Consider the following 15659-nt stretch of genomic DNA (forward strand, 5'->3'; position numbering starts at 1 on the left):
CACTGCTTTGCATTACATTGCATTTTCTTCTTTCTCCACTGCCCAAATGTTGACACAAGTACAGTCTTTATCAATGGCATCAAAAGAGTTGGCTTCTTCTAATGCATATTGTGCTAAAAGTCTGACATCAGTTATTTACACTTCTACTTACACAATACTGCAGCTCTGTTACCTCTCTCTTCCCGCCCCCCCTCTCTCCCTCTCTGTCTTTCTCTGTCTCTCGTCCCTCCCCCACTTTGGAGCCTTTGTTGATATTGCCAATTGCCTCTGTGTTCTGCCCCGGCGTGATGTGTTCTGCCTGCTACAGAAGAGATAAGATGGGTGTCGTACACTTTGGTTTTATATTTGGCAAGAAAAGTGGCTTTCAGACTTCATGTGAGGTGGAAATAGATTTCTCATTTCAGGGAAAAAAAATATCCACCCTAGGATATATCCTGTATGTGTCTATTAAACATTCTTTTTAACTTGAGCAGCTCAGCAGGTCACTCTGAGTATTTCACTACCATTTCCAAGCGGCTGACTCCATAGGCAGGGATGGCCATTCCCAGCCTTCCTTAGCCTCATCTCAGAGTACACGTGTCTGGCCCCAGAGGCAGGTGAACCTCTATATGAAGAGAGTCAGAACCATTAAAAGCTCAGCCATAGCTTCTTATGTCCCTGAGTAATATCAGGGACATAAAATGATGCCACAGAAGCCTGCCAGACAGCCAGAAGTTAGGGAGGGTCGGCAGGGGAGGGAAAGGAGTGGAAGACTGGATACAGTTGAGAGGGAAGTGGAGAAAGACAGGAAACAGAAGGAAAGGGAACAAAGACAGAAAGGAGGGAGAGCAAGGGAGGAGCGAGAAGGGGAGGGAGAACCAAGACACAATTACAAGATGCCATCTACTATGGCCACAGGTGCCGTTTAGCTTCATCCTTTGACAAACTCTTCCCAGACATCAAATAGATCACACCAGCATACTCAATCCCTGTTCTTCTCTGAAAGATTACAATTAATAACAGCCATATGAATGGTAGCGCCATGTAGTTAAGTGAGAGCAGTCATCAATGGACCAGAATTTGGAGAAGAGTTGCCTAGTCACCCAGTTACTTGGGAAAAGGCAATGCTCAAGTTTTAATTCTAATAATATAGTATCTCATGGACTCGTTGGAAAGACTTTAAAGGTTAACAGCACAAGTATGGCCTACCTTTTTTAATTGGCCAAATCAAAAAATATCTCCCGTCCACAATGTCTTTTATGTTTAGAATTAAACCTTTCCCATGGAGTTAATTGCTGGGGTCTTTCATTAAGCTTCTTGTTAATATTCCTTGTAATAGTCCCACCTGTTCTGATGTCAGTCTGGCTCATCCATCACCTCTGTGGGGTTATTGTCACATCAAGGGCCACCGACTCATTCTGCATCATGGCTAGAACTCTGATGCAGCGGGAGATTTATTACCTACCTCTGATTCTATCATCTCAGGCCAGGCTGGTCCAGGCCTTTGACTCACTCATGGTACATCTTGATAGTGTAATTGTGTTTACAATTTTGCCTCCATGGCTGGCTGAGTCTAACTCCAAATAATGGAGGAGGGACCTATTTTATATGAGACCTGGAACAGGCTGACCTACTATGGATCCTTCTAATCAGATGGGACTCCAAGCTAATATGGAACAAATTTCAGGCACAGATGGAGCGTACATGTGTGTGCGTGAGCACAGACACACACACACACACACAGTTCCCACTTCTCTCACTTTGCCCAGTTATTGAAATAAATCATATATTTTCCTTATGTCTTCCACATTACTTCAACTTTCTACTGCTCAAATTCATATTTCTTTTCATCATTTCATAATCTACTAAGTCGCTTATGTTACCAGGAATGTTCATTCTAAAATCTTGGTGATCCATTCAGAATGAATTCCTTTAAAATATGTCCGCATCATTAATGCAATCATCCTGAGAGTAAGGCTTGGCTTCCTCCAAAAATGCTGTGAATTCTCCACAGTTTTCCTTAGGAAGAGATGGGATGCTCTCCCAATAAGACGATCACATGGCTTTTTAGTGGTTCCTGTTTGGTGTGTGGGCAGGAAAGAAGGCAGAGTCAATTATTACCTTGGAGAAGTAGAGACTGAATCCACTTACATTCTGGGTTTTGATTCAATTCAGTAGTCATTTCTGCACCCAGATAGCCATGCAATAGTTTATCTGCCTTTTGTATAACCCATTTCCTTTGTTTCTGAGCAGGCAGGGTAGAGAATTACCCAGCCACATAGGCCCTGTGTACATTTCGTTTTGATGTAGCGCCTCGAGGAATGGGTTCCATTGGGGTAGATGTTGTTCTGGTTGTTGATTCGGTCTCAGCTTCCTACAGTGACAGCCTGTCTCAACACTGTCAATACCTCTTCAGTGTTGACAATAAGCAGGCATGATGGCAGGCTGTTCTTGTCTGCTCATTTAATGACTTCGCTGATGACATGCAGGTGTGCACTGGCGTTGTACCTAGTCTTGAAGCTTGCGTGTTCTCCTGGGTGGTTGGAGGGCTGGCTCCATTAGCTTCTAGCCTTGAGAGACTATATTGAAGCCTCGCTGGGCGCTTGCCAGCTTGAGATGAGCAATGTATGGTCGTACGAATCTCTGACTCATAATTTTCCAGATAGTATTAAGGACAGATTAGGTCACTTCATCTAAGAGACTGAAATGCATCCGTTAGAAGCACGTGAGGAAGCTAGCCTACCCCTTACATATTATAACTCCAATATTGTTCAGCCTTTAAAACCAAGGACTCCAAACATAATTCCAAACATTCAATAACAAATCTGGCTTCACTCGTTTTGTGAAGTTTCACTCAACCTTTTAGAGCATGGGGGACAATAAAACTTGGTGTTATGCACATGAACCAAACTGTCCTGATTTGAAGCTCAGCTTTGGGCAAGGTACTCAAAAGAAAAAGAAAAATATAAAAACCTCGCTGTGACTTGAGTTACCCATATGTACTACTGTACTAAACAATAGTACCTACTTTCTACGATTATCGTTAAAATCAAACAATGCCTGGCATATAGTATATGCTCAATAACGATGAGCTGTTATTAACGGAACTGAAAGCAAAAAGGAGCTGAAATGATTTTTCTTAAGACTAGAGGAAGGATCTAAGACAAGCCTGGGACTCCAAAGCAGGTCTTAAGATCACCTTCCCACAGCTGCATCCCACAGATAATATCCCCCAGGCAGCGCGGGCTATCGGTGGTGATTGAGTGATTGATTCCTTTATATCTGTTTGCTTGTTTACTGGGCTGCTCACCACTTTTAAGGACACCTTTTCCTGCAGTTGTTTGTTCTTCTTCCTAATTGTCATCCTGGGTGTCTAGTGCTGACACTGCAGCTGAAGCTTGCGCAGGCTCTGTCAACACAGGGCTTCTACCTCCGGCGCACTAGCTACCGGGTGCTCCAGAAAGGAAGGTGATGAAGGGACAATTGTGAATACATCACTTTGCTCAGTTTCCTTGACAGAACCTACACAGTTGCTGCTTTTCATAGAACTGAAACCGTGAAACTGATACGGAAAATGTCAGGCGCTGGGAGGTGGCTGCTTGCCGCCTCCCGATCGCTCCGCATCTCCCCAGGCCAGCACTGCGCCTGGCCAGTTGGAGGCCACGCTGCTGGGGCCTCCCGTGGCAGAGAACCGGTGTTCCCAGGGGCCCTGCATGCCGGAATGAGGCCAGGCCTGCCTGGAGCCGCGTGTTTACAGCCACACTGCTTGCATGATCCTGATTGGGTAATTTTTGAATCCTGCTGTTTTTGATTGGATGTTAAAGCTCATTGTTGATTGGATGTTAAAGCTTGATGTTGATAGGATCTTAAAGCTTGTAGTTGATTGGACGCTTTTTGAGCCCTACCAAGGGTATAAAAGCAGGAGGAGAACAGAGCAGGCAGGCAGAAGACAGGAAAAGAGCTGAACACTAAGTGTGCTGAGCCTGCTGTGGAAGAATAAAGACTGTTCTCTGACTCTTCGCATGCTGCTGGGTCCTTTCCCTGGTCAAACAAACAAGAGCTGTAAGGCTAGCTGTAACACGTTGCCGCAACAAAACCATCCTTTCAAAAGTCCAATGGATCTTTCTTAATACTCACATATCAGGGCTTCATGTATTGGATTACATTCCTTCAAAATCTGGAATGGAAGCTCTGTGATTGGTGGAGATGACACTCTCGCTCAATTGTTCCCCTTGCAGTAGTAGTGCATGCATGAGAAGAGGAGAGGGTAAAAGACATGGGATTTCTGGAGAACATTGCACAGCTGTTTAGGAAAATCTGCTCTTGAGACCTTCCCAGAAAGCCCTGAAGGCAAATCACAATGGGGGTGAGGTCATATGCTCATGGCACTACCTTTGCTATTATTCTGCATAATTGTTTGCAACTGTCTTGTTGTTCCAACTAAAAGAAACAGCTTGTTCTCTAAGATGTGTTTTCTTTTTGATGACCTGAGTCATCTAACTCCCACAGTCCCATGGGTGGAGATAAGGGCTTTGTGGTTGTAGGATGTTGTTTATTCGAGGTGGAGGAGAGGGTATAGAGGGCAGGTGATACTCTTTGTTTTTTCATTTGGGTCAGGATGTATAAGATAATCCCTCCAGCTCTGTGTGTGACACCTCTCCCTATCATACCTAAAGATTTTCAGTGCCAAACAAATCCTCGGCAACTCTGCTAAACTTCCAATCATTAAAATAGCATGTGCAATGAAATAAAGGCATACACATTCTCATTGCATATGCTTTTTGTCCAAGAGCAACAGAACAGCATCTGTGTGTGTTTCATAAAAAAGAAAACACCTAGAAACTGTAGGAAAACTCTGGTGATTTTTTTTTAAATTCCCCAAAGTTTTTCATATACACATATATGACTGGATGTGTATCATATCTCTGTCATCTGGCTGCAAGAGTAATTATTCAGATTTTTGCACTATAAAACAGTCAAAACTGCATTGGATTCACAACTGAGCTCTCAGTCTGTGTGTTACAACATGCACTATTTGTACACAAGGATACTACTTGTCCTTATCAAGTCATAAATGGAAAGTCACCTTGTCATTGGTGGCCTAATCACCACTGGTGGGTGTGTTTGACATTGCTCCCTGTTATATATGGCAACCTTCCGTGATGTCTCCCCTCCTCCACTGGAAAGGAAAAAAATAAGAACTGTGGATAAGGTTGGCTTTCTTAAAGAAAGAGCCAGACCAAGAGTAAGCACTTGTTAATATCACATATTGCTTGATTTAAATGAAGCATAGAAACCCAAAAGAAATTTCAGAATTTTCTTTTTCTTTCTTTTTTTTCTTTGCACAAGTTTATGTGAATTTCAGAATTTTCCAACACGAACCTCAGATATAAAGCTATGAAATTTTATGGTAGAACAGTCTACAGTACAGGAGTACCAAAATTATAGTTTTCCTCAAAGGGAAAAATTCCATATGTTTATATGTTGCATCTATTACAAAGACAACATTTGAAATTATATGGCAGTCTTGTTTCAAGAAAAACTGATTATGAAAAAGAAGTTTTCATACACAATAAATTTGATGGATAAAAATCCACTTAAAATGGTCTTTTGTGTTTCAAATTGACCATGGGATTTTGTCTACCGAGAAAGTACAAATAAAAAGTTGAACTATCAAAACAAAATGTGATTTGTAAGATGTAGCATAGTATAGGGGTTACCAGCAGAGACCAGGGAGCCAGACTGCCTGGGTTCAAGTCCCATGCCTGGCTGTGTGACCCTGGGCAAGTAACTTAACCTCTTCCTTCTTCAGTTTCCTTGTCTTAAAATAGGGATAATAGGAATCATGCCTACCTAACTCATAGAACTATTAGAAGGATTAATAAGTCAATATTTTTAAAGCCCTTAAAACAATACCTGACACATAGGAAATATCGTATACGTGCTTTCTAAGTGAATAATAAAGTTACCTGTTCCAGAAATTAAGGCAAACTTGTGTATTGCATCTGTCTATGTGTTAAGATGTCGTTACAGGGGCATATTGGTTTTTTCTTTTTTAATTCCTAGATCTGCTCACATATTTGATTTTTAGAAGATACCTCAAGTACAGTAATCAGTCTTAAGTAAATTTTCTTACTGTACTGTATAAGAATTTTTACTATAATCTTAAACAATGATGGGCAATGCACTTATAAATATTTATATGGAAGGGTTACAGCATGCTTTCCTATGACCTCAAATGGTGCTTGCTTTGACTATTAAATATAATAAAGTGCCAGATTCATTTATTTTGTTTGCAGGCCCTGCCTTCTCCTTTACAACCTCCCCCACACGCCTTTTCCATTACTACCAGAAAAGAAAGGGAGGAATGAGGGTCAAAGAAAGAAAAGAAGCACAAAAGAAAGAAGGAAACCAAACCAGCATTTTTCAGTAAATTGGGATTATAATTGGCTTAAATATCAACATGACCAGGATAACACAATTTAAACACACACACACACACACACACACACACACACACACACACACATTTCATCTAGACTGCATATCTTTATAACTCATCTTTTCAAGACCAAATTCTCCAGTGGTTCAAAGGCACATAGAAAGCATCCAAACTGCCAGTCTGAACCTGAGAAGTTGGAAGATGAGGAACACACCAGGACTCAAAGGAAGCACGAAAGTCAAGTGTGAATCCTTGTCTTTTCTCCTTGTAAGGCTTTGTGTGTCGGGATTTACTTTTCCTGGGGACTTGAGCAAAAGAACCTTTCTATCTTTGTGTGTTCACTTATGAATAAGTTAAGACTTACCCTGCAAAAACTAACTTAAATGTTTCCAAAATGCACAAGTGAATAAAATTTAGAAACTTATCTTGAAAAACAAATGAGAAGAAATTTAGTTTCTATACTATACTCAGCATGTGGAAATTATAATATAAAAATTCCCATCCTAAACATAGGGTTGCTGGAATTGGGCAACCAAAGGTTTCATTTGTGTACTCATCTAAATAATAGTTTTCAAGTCCAACTTCTATTTATCTTCATGTTATTCACTCATCTATTCTTTTCTCATACCTTCAGGCTTAGCAAAAATTATCCTTTGTTCCACTCACATGGTCATTTCTTATTTTTGTCCTGTTTGTTGTTTGGTTGGGATTTTTTGTTTGTTTGTTTGTTTAATTGCTTTTTTAAAACCATATTTCTAAATGAAAAAATTTTTAAATACTATTCTAAACCAAGGAAAGATATAGAGGAAAAACAAAACAAAGAGGAGCATGGAAAACGAAGGAGATTTTAGGAAAGTTGGGATTGAGCAGAGGAAAGAGAGGAAAGGAGAAGAATCTGTATGTGTATAATGTCTGTCTTATGAAATCTGTAGTTTCAGCATCACTGTATTAGGTTCCTAGGGCTGTTGTAACAAAGTAGTACAAACTGGGTGGCTGAAAACAACAGTGCACACCGTCTGGGGGATGGACATGCTTGAAGCTCTGACTCAAGTGGGGCAAAGGCAATATATGTAAACTAAACATTTGTACCCATGTCATATGCTGAAATGAAAAAATAAATGGGACATCAATAAATACAACAGAATTTTATTCTCTCAAGAGTTCTGGAAGCTAGAAGTCTGGAATCAAGGTGTCAGCTGGGCCATGGTCCCTCTGAAACTCTGGTAGAATTCTCTCTTGCCTCTTTTAGTTCTTGGTGGTGGCCAGCATTCCTTGGGGTTCCTTGGCTTACAGCTGCATGGCACCAATTTTTGCCTCTGTCGTCACATGGCTTTCTCCCCGTGTGCCTGTCCTTCCTTCTTACAAGAAGACCAGTCAAGGCAGATTAAGGGTCACACCCCATTCCAGTAAGACCTCAACTAATTATAGCTACAATGCCCCTATTTCCAAATAAGTCACATTCTGAGGTATGGGAGGTTAGGATTTCAACATATCTTTTGGGGAAACGCAATTCAACCCATAACAATTATTAATAGTAATCATAACCAAGATTGTATATGCTCTACGTATACCATCTCACGTAATCTCATGGTAAGATCATTATTCTTCATTTTATAGATTGAGAAACTTCTATGTTAAGAGGTTATGTTCCTTGCCCCAGTTTATAGAGCTGATAAAGAGAGTCTAGATTTGAATACTTGAATAGGATTATTTGGCTCTATGTTGTGTGGTTTAAGACAAAGGTGAGTTCTGCATCAATATGTAGTTCTTTTTTGCTTTTGTGTTTTTGATGATAAGTGGCACTAAGGACCCCAAATCATATGAATACATAGTTGGCAAGGAGAAGACTTATTAATATTTAACCACCTTCTCTGATAGAGTGGCTACTCAACATTAATTCCTAATCAAAATGATCCAGGTAACTTTTCTTCAAAAATTTTTATTTTGAGAAACTAAATGAAAAAGCCTCCAGAATATATTTTTATGATGTTATCAAAAAATTTATAATGTTCCCAAAGTGATAGAAAATGGGTTCATAATGTGCCTTGAGGCAAGGGGTGCTGTTTCAGCCATAGGACCATTCTGGGAGGTGAACTTTGCTGGCCAGAAACCCTGTGGGTAAGACAGAGCCTAAGGCAGTTTGAGCCCTGAGGGCCTCCAGAGGTCCAACATGCCACATCCTGCTTTCTTCACCTCTCCCTCCCCTCTGGCCGTAGGCACTGCTCAGGCAACCTAAGCACCTTGCAACATCCTCTCCAATATGAGCTCACAGGCCCCCATTGTTACAGGTGTCACAAAGCTGTGTTCAAATTATCACTTTATTAGAGGAGATCAGCTTTTAGTTATGACTTTTGTAGGGTTATATCATGCATTGTTTCATTTATCTCAATATTCACTGAGCACTTATTTTGCCCCGGGCATAGATCCAAGTATACAACAATGAATAAGGTATGTATGATTCCACCCTCACTCTTTCTCTACCTTAGCTTATTATTAGAAAGAGAAGTCAAAAATTGAACAAATAATTAATTATGAAGAGAATGCATGCTGGGAAGTTCACGATGGTATGGTTGCAAATGGCAGGAGCCTAACCCAATCTTGAGGATGGGGGAGATCTCCTTGGAGGAGCGACCTTTAGGTGACACTTAAGAATGAGTAGAAATTTGGCTGGTAGTAAGGCAAGATTGGCCCTTGAAGGAAAGGAGAGTAAAAGAGGCCAGATTATTCAGGGTGGTCTTAAAGACTGGGATCTGACACTAATGACAATGGGAAGCCATTGAGAGCTAATGCTCTATGTCAAGTCACAATGGCAGGTACTGTCCTACATATTCTATTTGTGTTATTGGATTTAATACTGATGACCATGATGTAAACATTTTTGCCCTAATTTTTAAAATGAAGAATAAACAATTTATTAGGTGGAATTAGTGAAAGCATAAAGCATCATAGGCTAAAATTTTGGCTCTAGATCTTCTAAAGAACCATCACAAAATTCCCTTTATAAAAAAAAAAAATTAGCAATTCCCTATTAAAAAAATGACAAACATTTTTAGTTTCAAAAAAGAGCTTATAATTCTTAGAATAAAAAGAGCAAGAAAATTGAGATCTGTATGTCCAAGTAGGAAAGAAGTTCTCTTTCTATAATATCAAAATACTCCTAGTTGACAATGAAAAGAGTAGGACAATTTGTCTTGAAATTTGCTGTCACTTTTTAATGACCACTGTAACAGGCTGTAGGAAATTCTTCTTTTACGTGTTTAATACATGGAACAAGATGCATTTGAATCAGAGTAAGTTTCCTTTATTATACAACACTTAATCAAAACCTTTATATAATACTTAAATCCTTGTAAGCCTGCTTCAAAGAAAAGAGAAATAAATAATACTAGTATTCGCTCCTTACTCTCAAAATAGTATTTACATCCAAAAAACTTTCACGTCTCTGTCATCTCCACTTAGTCTCACAATCTCTTTTTCAATCATCTAACCCCTTTAAGGATATTGTTAGTTCCATTTCATGGATGAGACAACTGAGACACAGGATTGCAAGTGATTTTCCCAAGGTCAGGAAGCTATTGATGGACTCAAGAGAGAAATGCAGTTCTCAGAATCCTAATTTCATGATCCTTCCCTAGATCAGGCTTCCTGGATCTTAAAACTATTGACATTTGGGGCTAGATAAGTTTTTGACCTGGGCATTGTAGGATACTTAGCAGCCTCCCTGGCCTCTATCTACTTCATGCCAATAACAACCTTCCCTATCCCCAATTGTAACAACCAAAAATGTTGCCAGACATTGACAAATGTCCCATGAGGACATAATTACACCCTACTTAAGAATCCTTATACTCCATGATTCTGTGGGCACTGAATCCCTCTAGATATGTTCATGGTCCCATCATTTGTGTTAAAGATTCATATTTTTATCAATTCACTCGTTTTTCCATGTAAAAATGATTACAAAAGTGATATATGTCTTGGAAGAAAAGTTGGAAAAAGAAATCCATAAACATGCCCCTTAGAAGCAGCTGAGTTAAGATTTTGATGTGTTTCGCTGGGACTTACGCACATTAGCCTTTATATTTTAAAATAAAATTAATAATATTGAGTAAACTTTATAAGGAGAATTTTCTATCCCATTAAACATTTTCAAATGATTTTTTTTTTTTTTTTTTTTTTTTTTGAGACAGAGTCTCACTTTGTTACCCAGGCTACAGTGAGTGCCATGGCGTCAGCCTAGCTCACAGCAACCTCAAACTCCTGGGCTCAAGCAATTCTGCTGCCTCAGCCTCCTGAGTAGCTGGGACTACAGGCATGCACCACCATGCCCGGCTAATTTTTTCTATATATATTAGTTGGCCAATTAATTTCTTTCTGTTTATAGTAGAGACGGGGTCTCGCTCTTGCTCAGGCTGGTTTCGAACTCCTGACCTTGAGCAATCCGCCCGCCTTGGCCTCCCAGAGAGCTAGGATTACAGGTGTGAGCCACCGCACCCGGCCTTTCAAATGATTTTAAAGACTGTCTAGCAACTCCATTATTGTACTGAAATCTTTGGGAAAATCTCTGACTATTTCCTTAACATAAATTCTCAGGTTGAATTACTGGGTTAAAGAGAAAATGCTGGTTTATTGTCATGTTGTCAAATTGAACTACACTTCTCACAGAGACAATTAAAGTACGTATTTCCCCAAACATTGGCAATATTAGTTGTTTGTTTTCACCTTTGCCAAATTGGTATTTAAAATTTTAAAGTATGTTATTATTTAATTTTTCTATTTTAGATTATGAAGTAGAAGATTTTTTTAAATACTTTTATTAGCCATTTTTTAAATTGCTTGTACATGTTGTTTGCCAATTTTTTGTATGGATTATTCATCTTTTTTTCCATTGAGATTTGCAAAGACTCTTAATAATTTAAAAAGTTTAGTCATTTGTCAAATAAAGTATAATTTTAGTTCTTCAAAGTTTGCTATTTCTTTTTATTTTTGGCAATGTAATATGTCTTTTAATTCTGGATAGTGTCAAAGTCCAAGAAATAATTCCATTGCGATATTATGTTGAATTGTACTGAACCTAAAAATTGATAGTGGGGGAACTAGCATTAGTATAATAGTGAGCTTTCCTATCTATGAACATTTGTTTTATTATTCTCAGATAAGGCTTATTTTCCACTGCATATTCTAACTGGTTATTTTTGCCATGTTCTCTCTCCTTTATTAGATTTTTTTATTTCTAAAAGAACATGTAGTTCTCTATACACAGTGAGTATTTAAAAAATGTTATTGACTTGCAGTTGTTCTTAATTTCTCATGGGTTTAAAAATTATAGTAGCAGTTTGTGAGTGATCTTTTAGGAAAGTGTTCAAATTCATACCCTACCATTTCTTTTGCATTTTGCCGTAGGCACTTATATTCCATAGAACATACCATTCTTACAAAAGCATATTTAAAGATAGGGCCTACTGATCCATTAAGCAATCATCTACAAAGCAGCTTCATAAAAGCAGCACTAAAATAAAGATCAAAAACTTGAGATTTACACATATGGACTAGTTTAGAAAGTAAATTTTAAATTATCTTCAATGTGTTTAAGTGCTGATGAATAAAATAAAAATACTGATTTAGATAACAATGTAGATTTTATTTTATATCAAATTCAGAGGATGTGTTAAAATAACAGTATTTACTCTTTCTTAAGGGCTACTCTTTCTTGGTGGACAAAAACAGAATTATTTGAAGAACTTTATTTTATTGCTTATACTTTTGTATAAGTAGGGACTTTTAGGGGACTTTTTGTATAAGTAGGGACCTAGTAGGGACCTTTTGGTTAGTAGATCTGAATCTTTCCTAATTAGCACATTTGATGCTTTATGTAAAAGAGTGTGACTAAAGGGATTTTGGAAACTTGAAAGCCATTTAGCCAGGCTAAGCATTCCTTTTGCAATCTTTACACTCTTAAAATGCTTAGCATTGGGATCCTTTTATTTTTCATATGTAGTCCAAAAATAAACCAGCTTCTACTAATTACCATGGTACAGTTTTATGGTATTTATTGCCTCTGTGAGCAGGTGCTTTAAATCACTAACAACCTGTGCAACCTTGAGTAAATCACTTAATATCTTTGGACCTGTTTTCTTATTCACTATAGGAAAAAATTAAACTCGATGATCACAAAAACATTCCTTTTAACTTCAAAATTCTAAAAGTATATAATTTGAATTACATGCTGAGCATTATCATTTAGCCGGCAATTTATATTCTGACCCCCACCCCCAAATAGATAAGATTTTATATAAATCAAATTGACTACTTAATATGTGAAATAAGAGAGTTAGAAATGTGAACTCTGAGCTTTCACTTCCAGATATGACTGAATAGCTGGTACCAGACTAGCCCCCCTATATTAAATCACCACAAAACTGAACAAATATTCCAGATATTGGAAAACGAGCAATGCAAGACTATGATTTTTAAGCACTGGGTAATTCACAAGGAGAACACCACAATGAAATGAGCCCTCCACTGAGGGATAATTTCCCATTTGTGGTACAAAGAGCTAGAACTGGGATAAGCATGGTGGTTCCAGTGAAGTGAAGAGACACAGTTCAGAGTTTAGAGGAGCTGGAGTGGCTGGAATGTGCAAGACAGGGCATTGGAGAGGATGCAAATGGGCCCAGTGAGAGCTCCAGAAGTCTGTATGTGGTTCCCTACAAGCCCCTGGCCAAGGACACAGGGTGAAACGACTTGAGACTTTGAGAGCCATTGCTGTAGGGTTAAGAGAGTAACAGACACACAAGACGTTGAGTAGTTCTGGGAAACTTGAATTGTCTACCCAGCTAGAGTGTGGAAATCTCTTTAACACCATGCTATTTCATATGACATCCAGCTGAAATATCAGAAAGGCTGTACCATAAGTGTAAGGACCATATCCTACAGCAAGTCCCACTTTTGATCCCTCTACAGTAGGATAAAACTAAATCTTGACAAGATTCACAGAGCAGAGGGAATCCACCAAGTAAAGTGAGCTTGAGAAACATCTTGGGCTTTGCTAAGATTGATCCTAAGAAAATACTAACATAAAGCAAGCTTACATAATATAAGATGATCAGCCAGTAATTGAAGTTGCTACTAGAACAAAAATCATCACTTTTCAGAGGAAGACAACAGAACTCAATATCATATACAACATCCAGAATACAATAAAAATTACTGTACGTGCAAAGACACAGGAAAACGTGACCCATAATCAAGAAATTAAAAATAGTCAATACGACCAAACCTAACAAGGCCTAGATAGAGGTGTAGCAGATAAACATATTACAGTCACTATTATAAATATGTCTGAAGAACTAAAAGAAATGTGTTCAAACAATTAAAGAAAAATATTGTCTTAATGAGTGAGCAGACAAAAAATCTCACTGAAGAAATCGAATCTAAAAATAAGAAGTAAGTTGATGTTGAGAATGTAAACTGGTATAACCATGTTAGAAAACTGTTTTGTATTTCCTTTGAAATTAAACAGATGGATGACTACTCAGCAACTAAAAAAAACAACAATTGATACATGCAACAACTTGGATGAATTGCTAGAAAATTATGCTGAGTGAAGAAAGCCAATCCCAAAATGTTACATACTGTATGATTTTATTTATGTAATATTATTAAAATGTAAAATATAGAAATGGAGAACAGATTGGTTGTTGTCAGGGGTTAGGAACAGGGGCTGAGCAGGAAGGAAGAGGGTGGATGCCACAGTAAATGAGAAGACACATGAAGAATCCTTGTGGTAAATGGGCTGTTCTGTGTCTTAACTGCATCAATGTCCATATCCTGGGTGTAATGTTTTACTATTGTTTTGCAAGATGTTACCATTGGGGCAAATTGGATAAAGAGTACATGAAATCTCTTTTGTGTTATTTCTTCAAACTGAATGTTAATCTATAATTATCTTAAAATGAAATATTTAATTAAAAAATTAAACATACATCTACCTTATAGCCCCGAAATTCTATTCCTATGGATTGATTCAGAAGAATTTAAAATATATATCCACAAAAAACCTAATACAAAAATGTTTGTAGCAGCTTTATTCATAATAGTGAGAGTCCAGAAACATTGTAGGTATCCATCAATAGACTAGATAATAGAATAAAGAAACTGTGATATATTCCTACAATGGACAATTATTCGGAAATAAAGAAATGTAAGAATGCTACATGCAACAACATAGAGGTATCTCAAAAATAATATACTGAGTGAAAGCATCTTAACACACATACACACAAATCCATGTTGCATTATCCCATTTACATGATATTCTACAATAACCCAAAATAACTAATGATACTACTGTGGGGGAGGATACTACTGGGACACAAGAGAACTATCTAGTGATGGAAATATTCTAAATCTTGATGAGAACTCATGAAAACTGATTGAATGGCATGCTTAAAATCTGAGCATTTCTCTATAAAACATAATGTTAAAAAGCAAATGGAAATTCTGAAAAATACAATGAATAAAATGAAGAATTCACTGGATGGGCTAAACAACAGATTGGAGGAAACAAAGACTAAATGAGTTTGAAGATGGATTGAGAGAAAGTACCTGATTTGAAGAATGGACAGATAAAAGGTAACAGAGTCTGTGGAACCCATGGGATAATATCAAGCAGCCTAACAAACATCTCATAGAGGATCCAGAAGGAGAAGAGAATAAAAATGAGGTAGATTATATCTTTAAAGAAATCATGGCTAGAATTTTCTCAAAACTGATGAACAACATCAAACTGAAGATTCAAGAAGTTCAATTATCTGTAAGTGAATATGTACAATGAAAACTACGTATAGGCACATAATAGATGGTTTATTAATATCAAAAAGGAAAAGAAAATTTTGAAAGCATCTGGAGAAAGAAAAGACACAGGAGATAAGACAGATACAGAGGAACAAATATGAGAATGATAATGACTCTTTGTCAAAAGCAAAAGAGGCCAGAGACATTGGAATGACATTTTGAAAGTGATTAAAGTAAAAAGTAATGTTCATAATTGTTTATACAGTGAAAATATTCTTGAAAAATGAGGGAGAAAGAAATGCATTTTTTATATAAATACTAGCTGAGAGAATTTGTAGCAGCAGAACTGCTTTACAAGAAATTCTATATACTGTACATTCTTTCAGCTAAATGGAAATGATAGCTGAAAGAAACTTGGATATATAGAAGGAAAAAAGGTAAT

Source organism: Microcebus murinus, chromosome 17 (genome assembly GCF_040939455.1).
Source record: "Microcebus murinus isolate Inina chromosome 17, M.murinus_Inina_mat1.0, whole genome shotgun sequence".
Taxonomy (NCBI): domain Eukaryota; kingdom Metazoa; phylum Chordata; class Mammalia; order Primates; family Cheirogaleidae; genus Microcebus; species Microcebus murinus.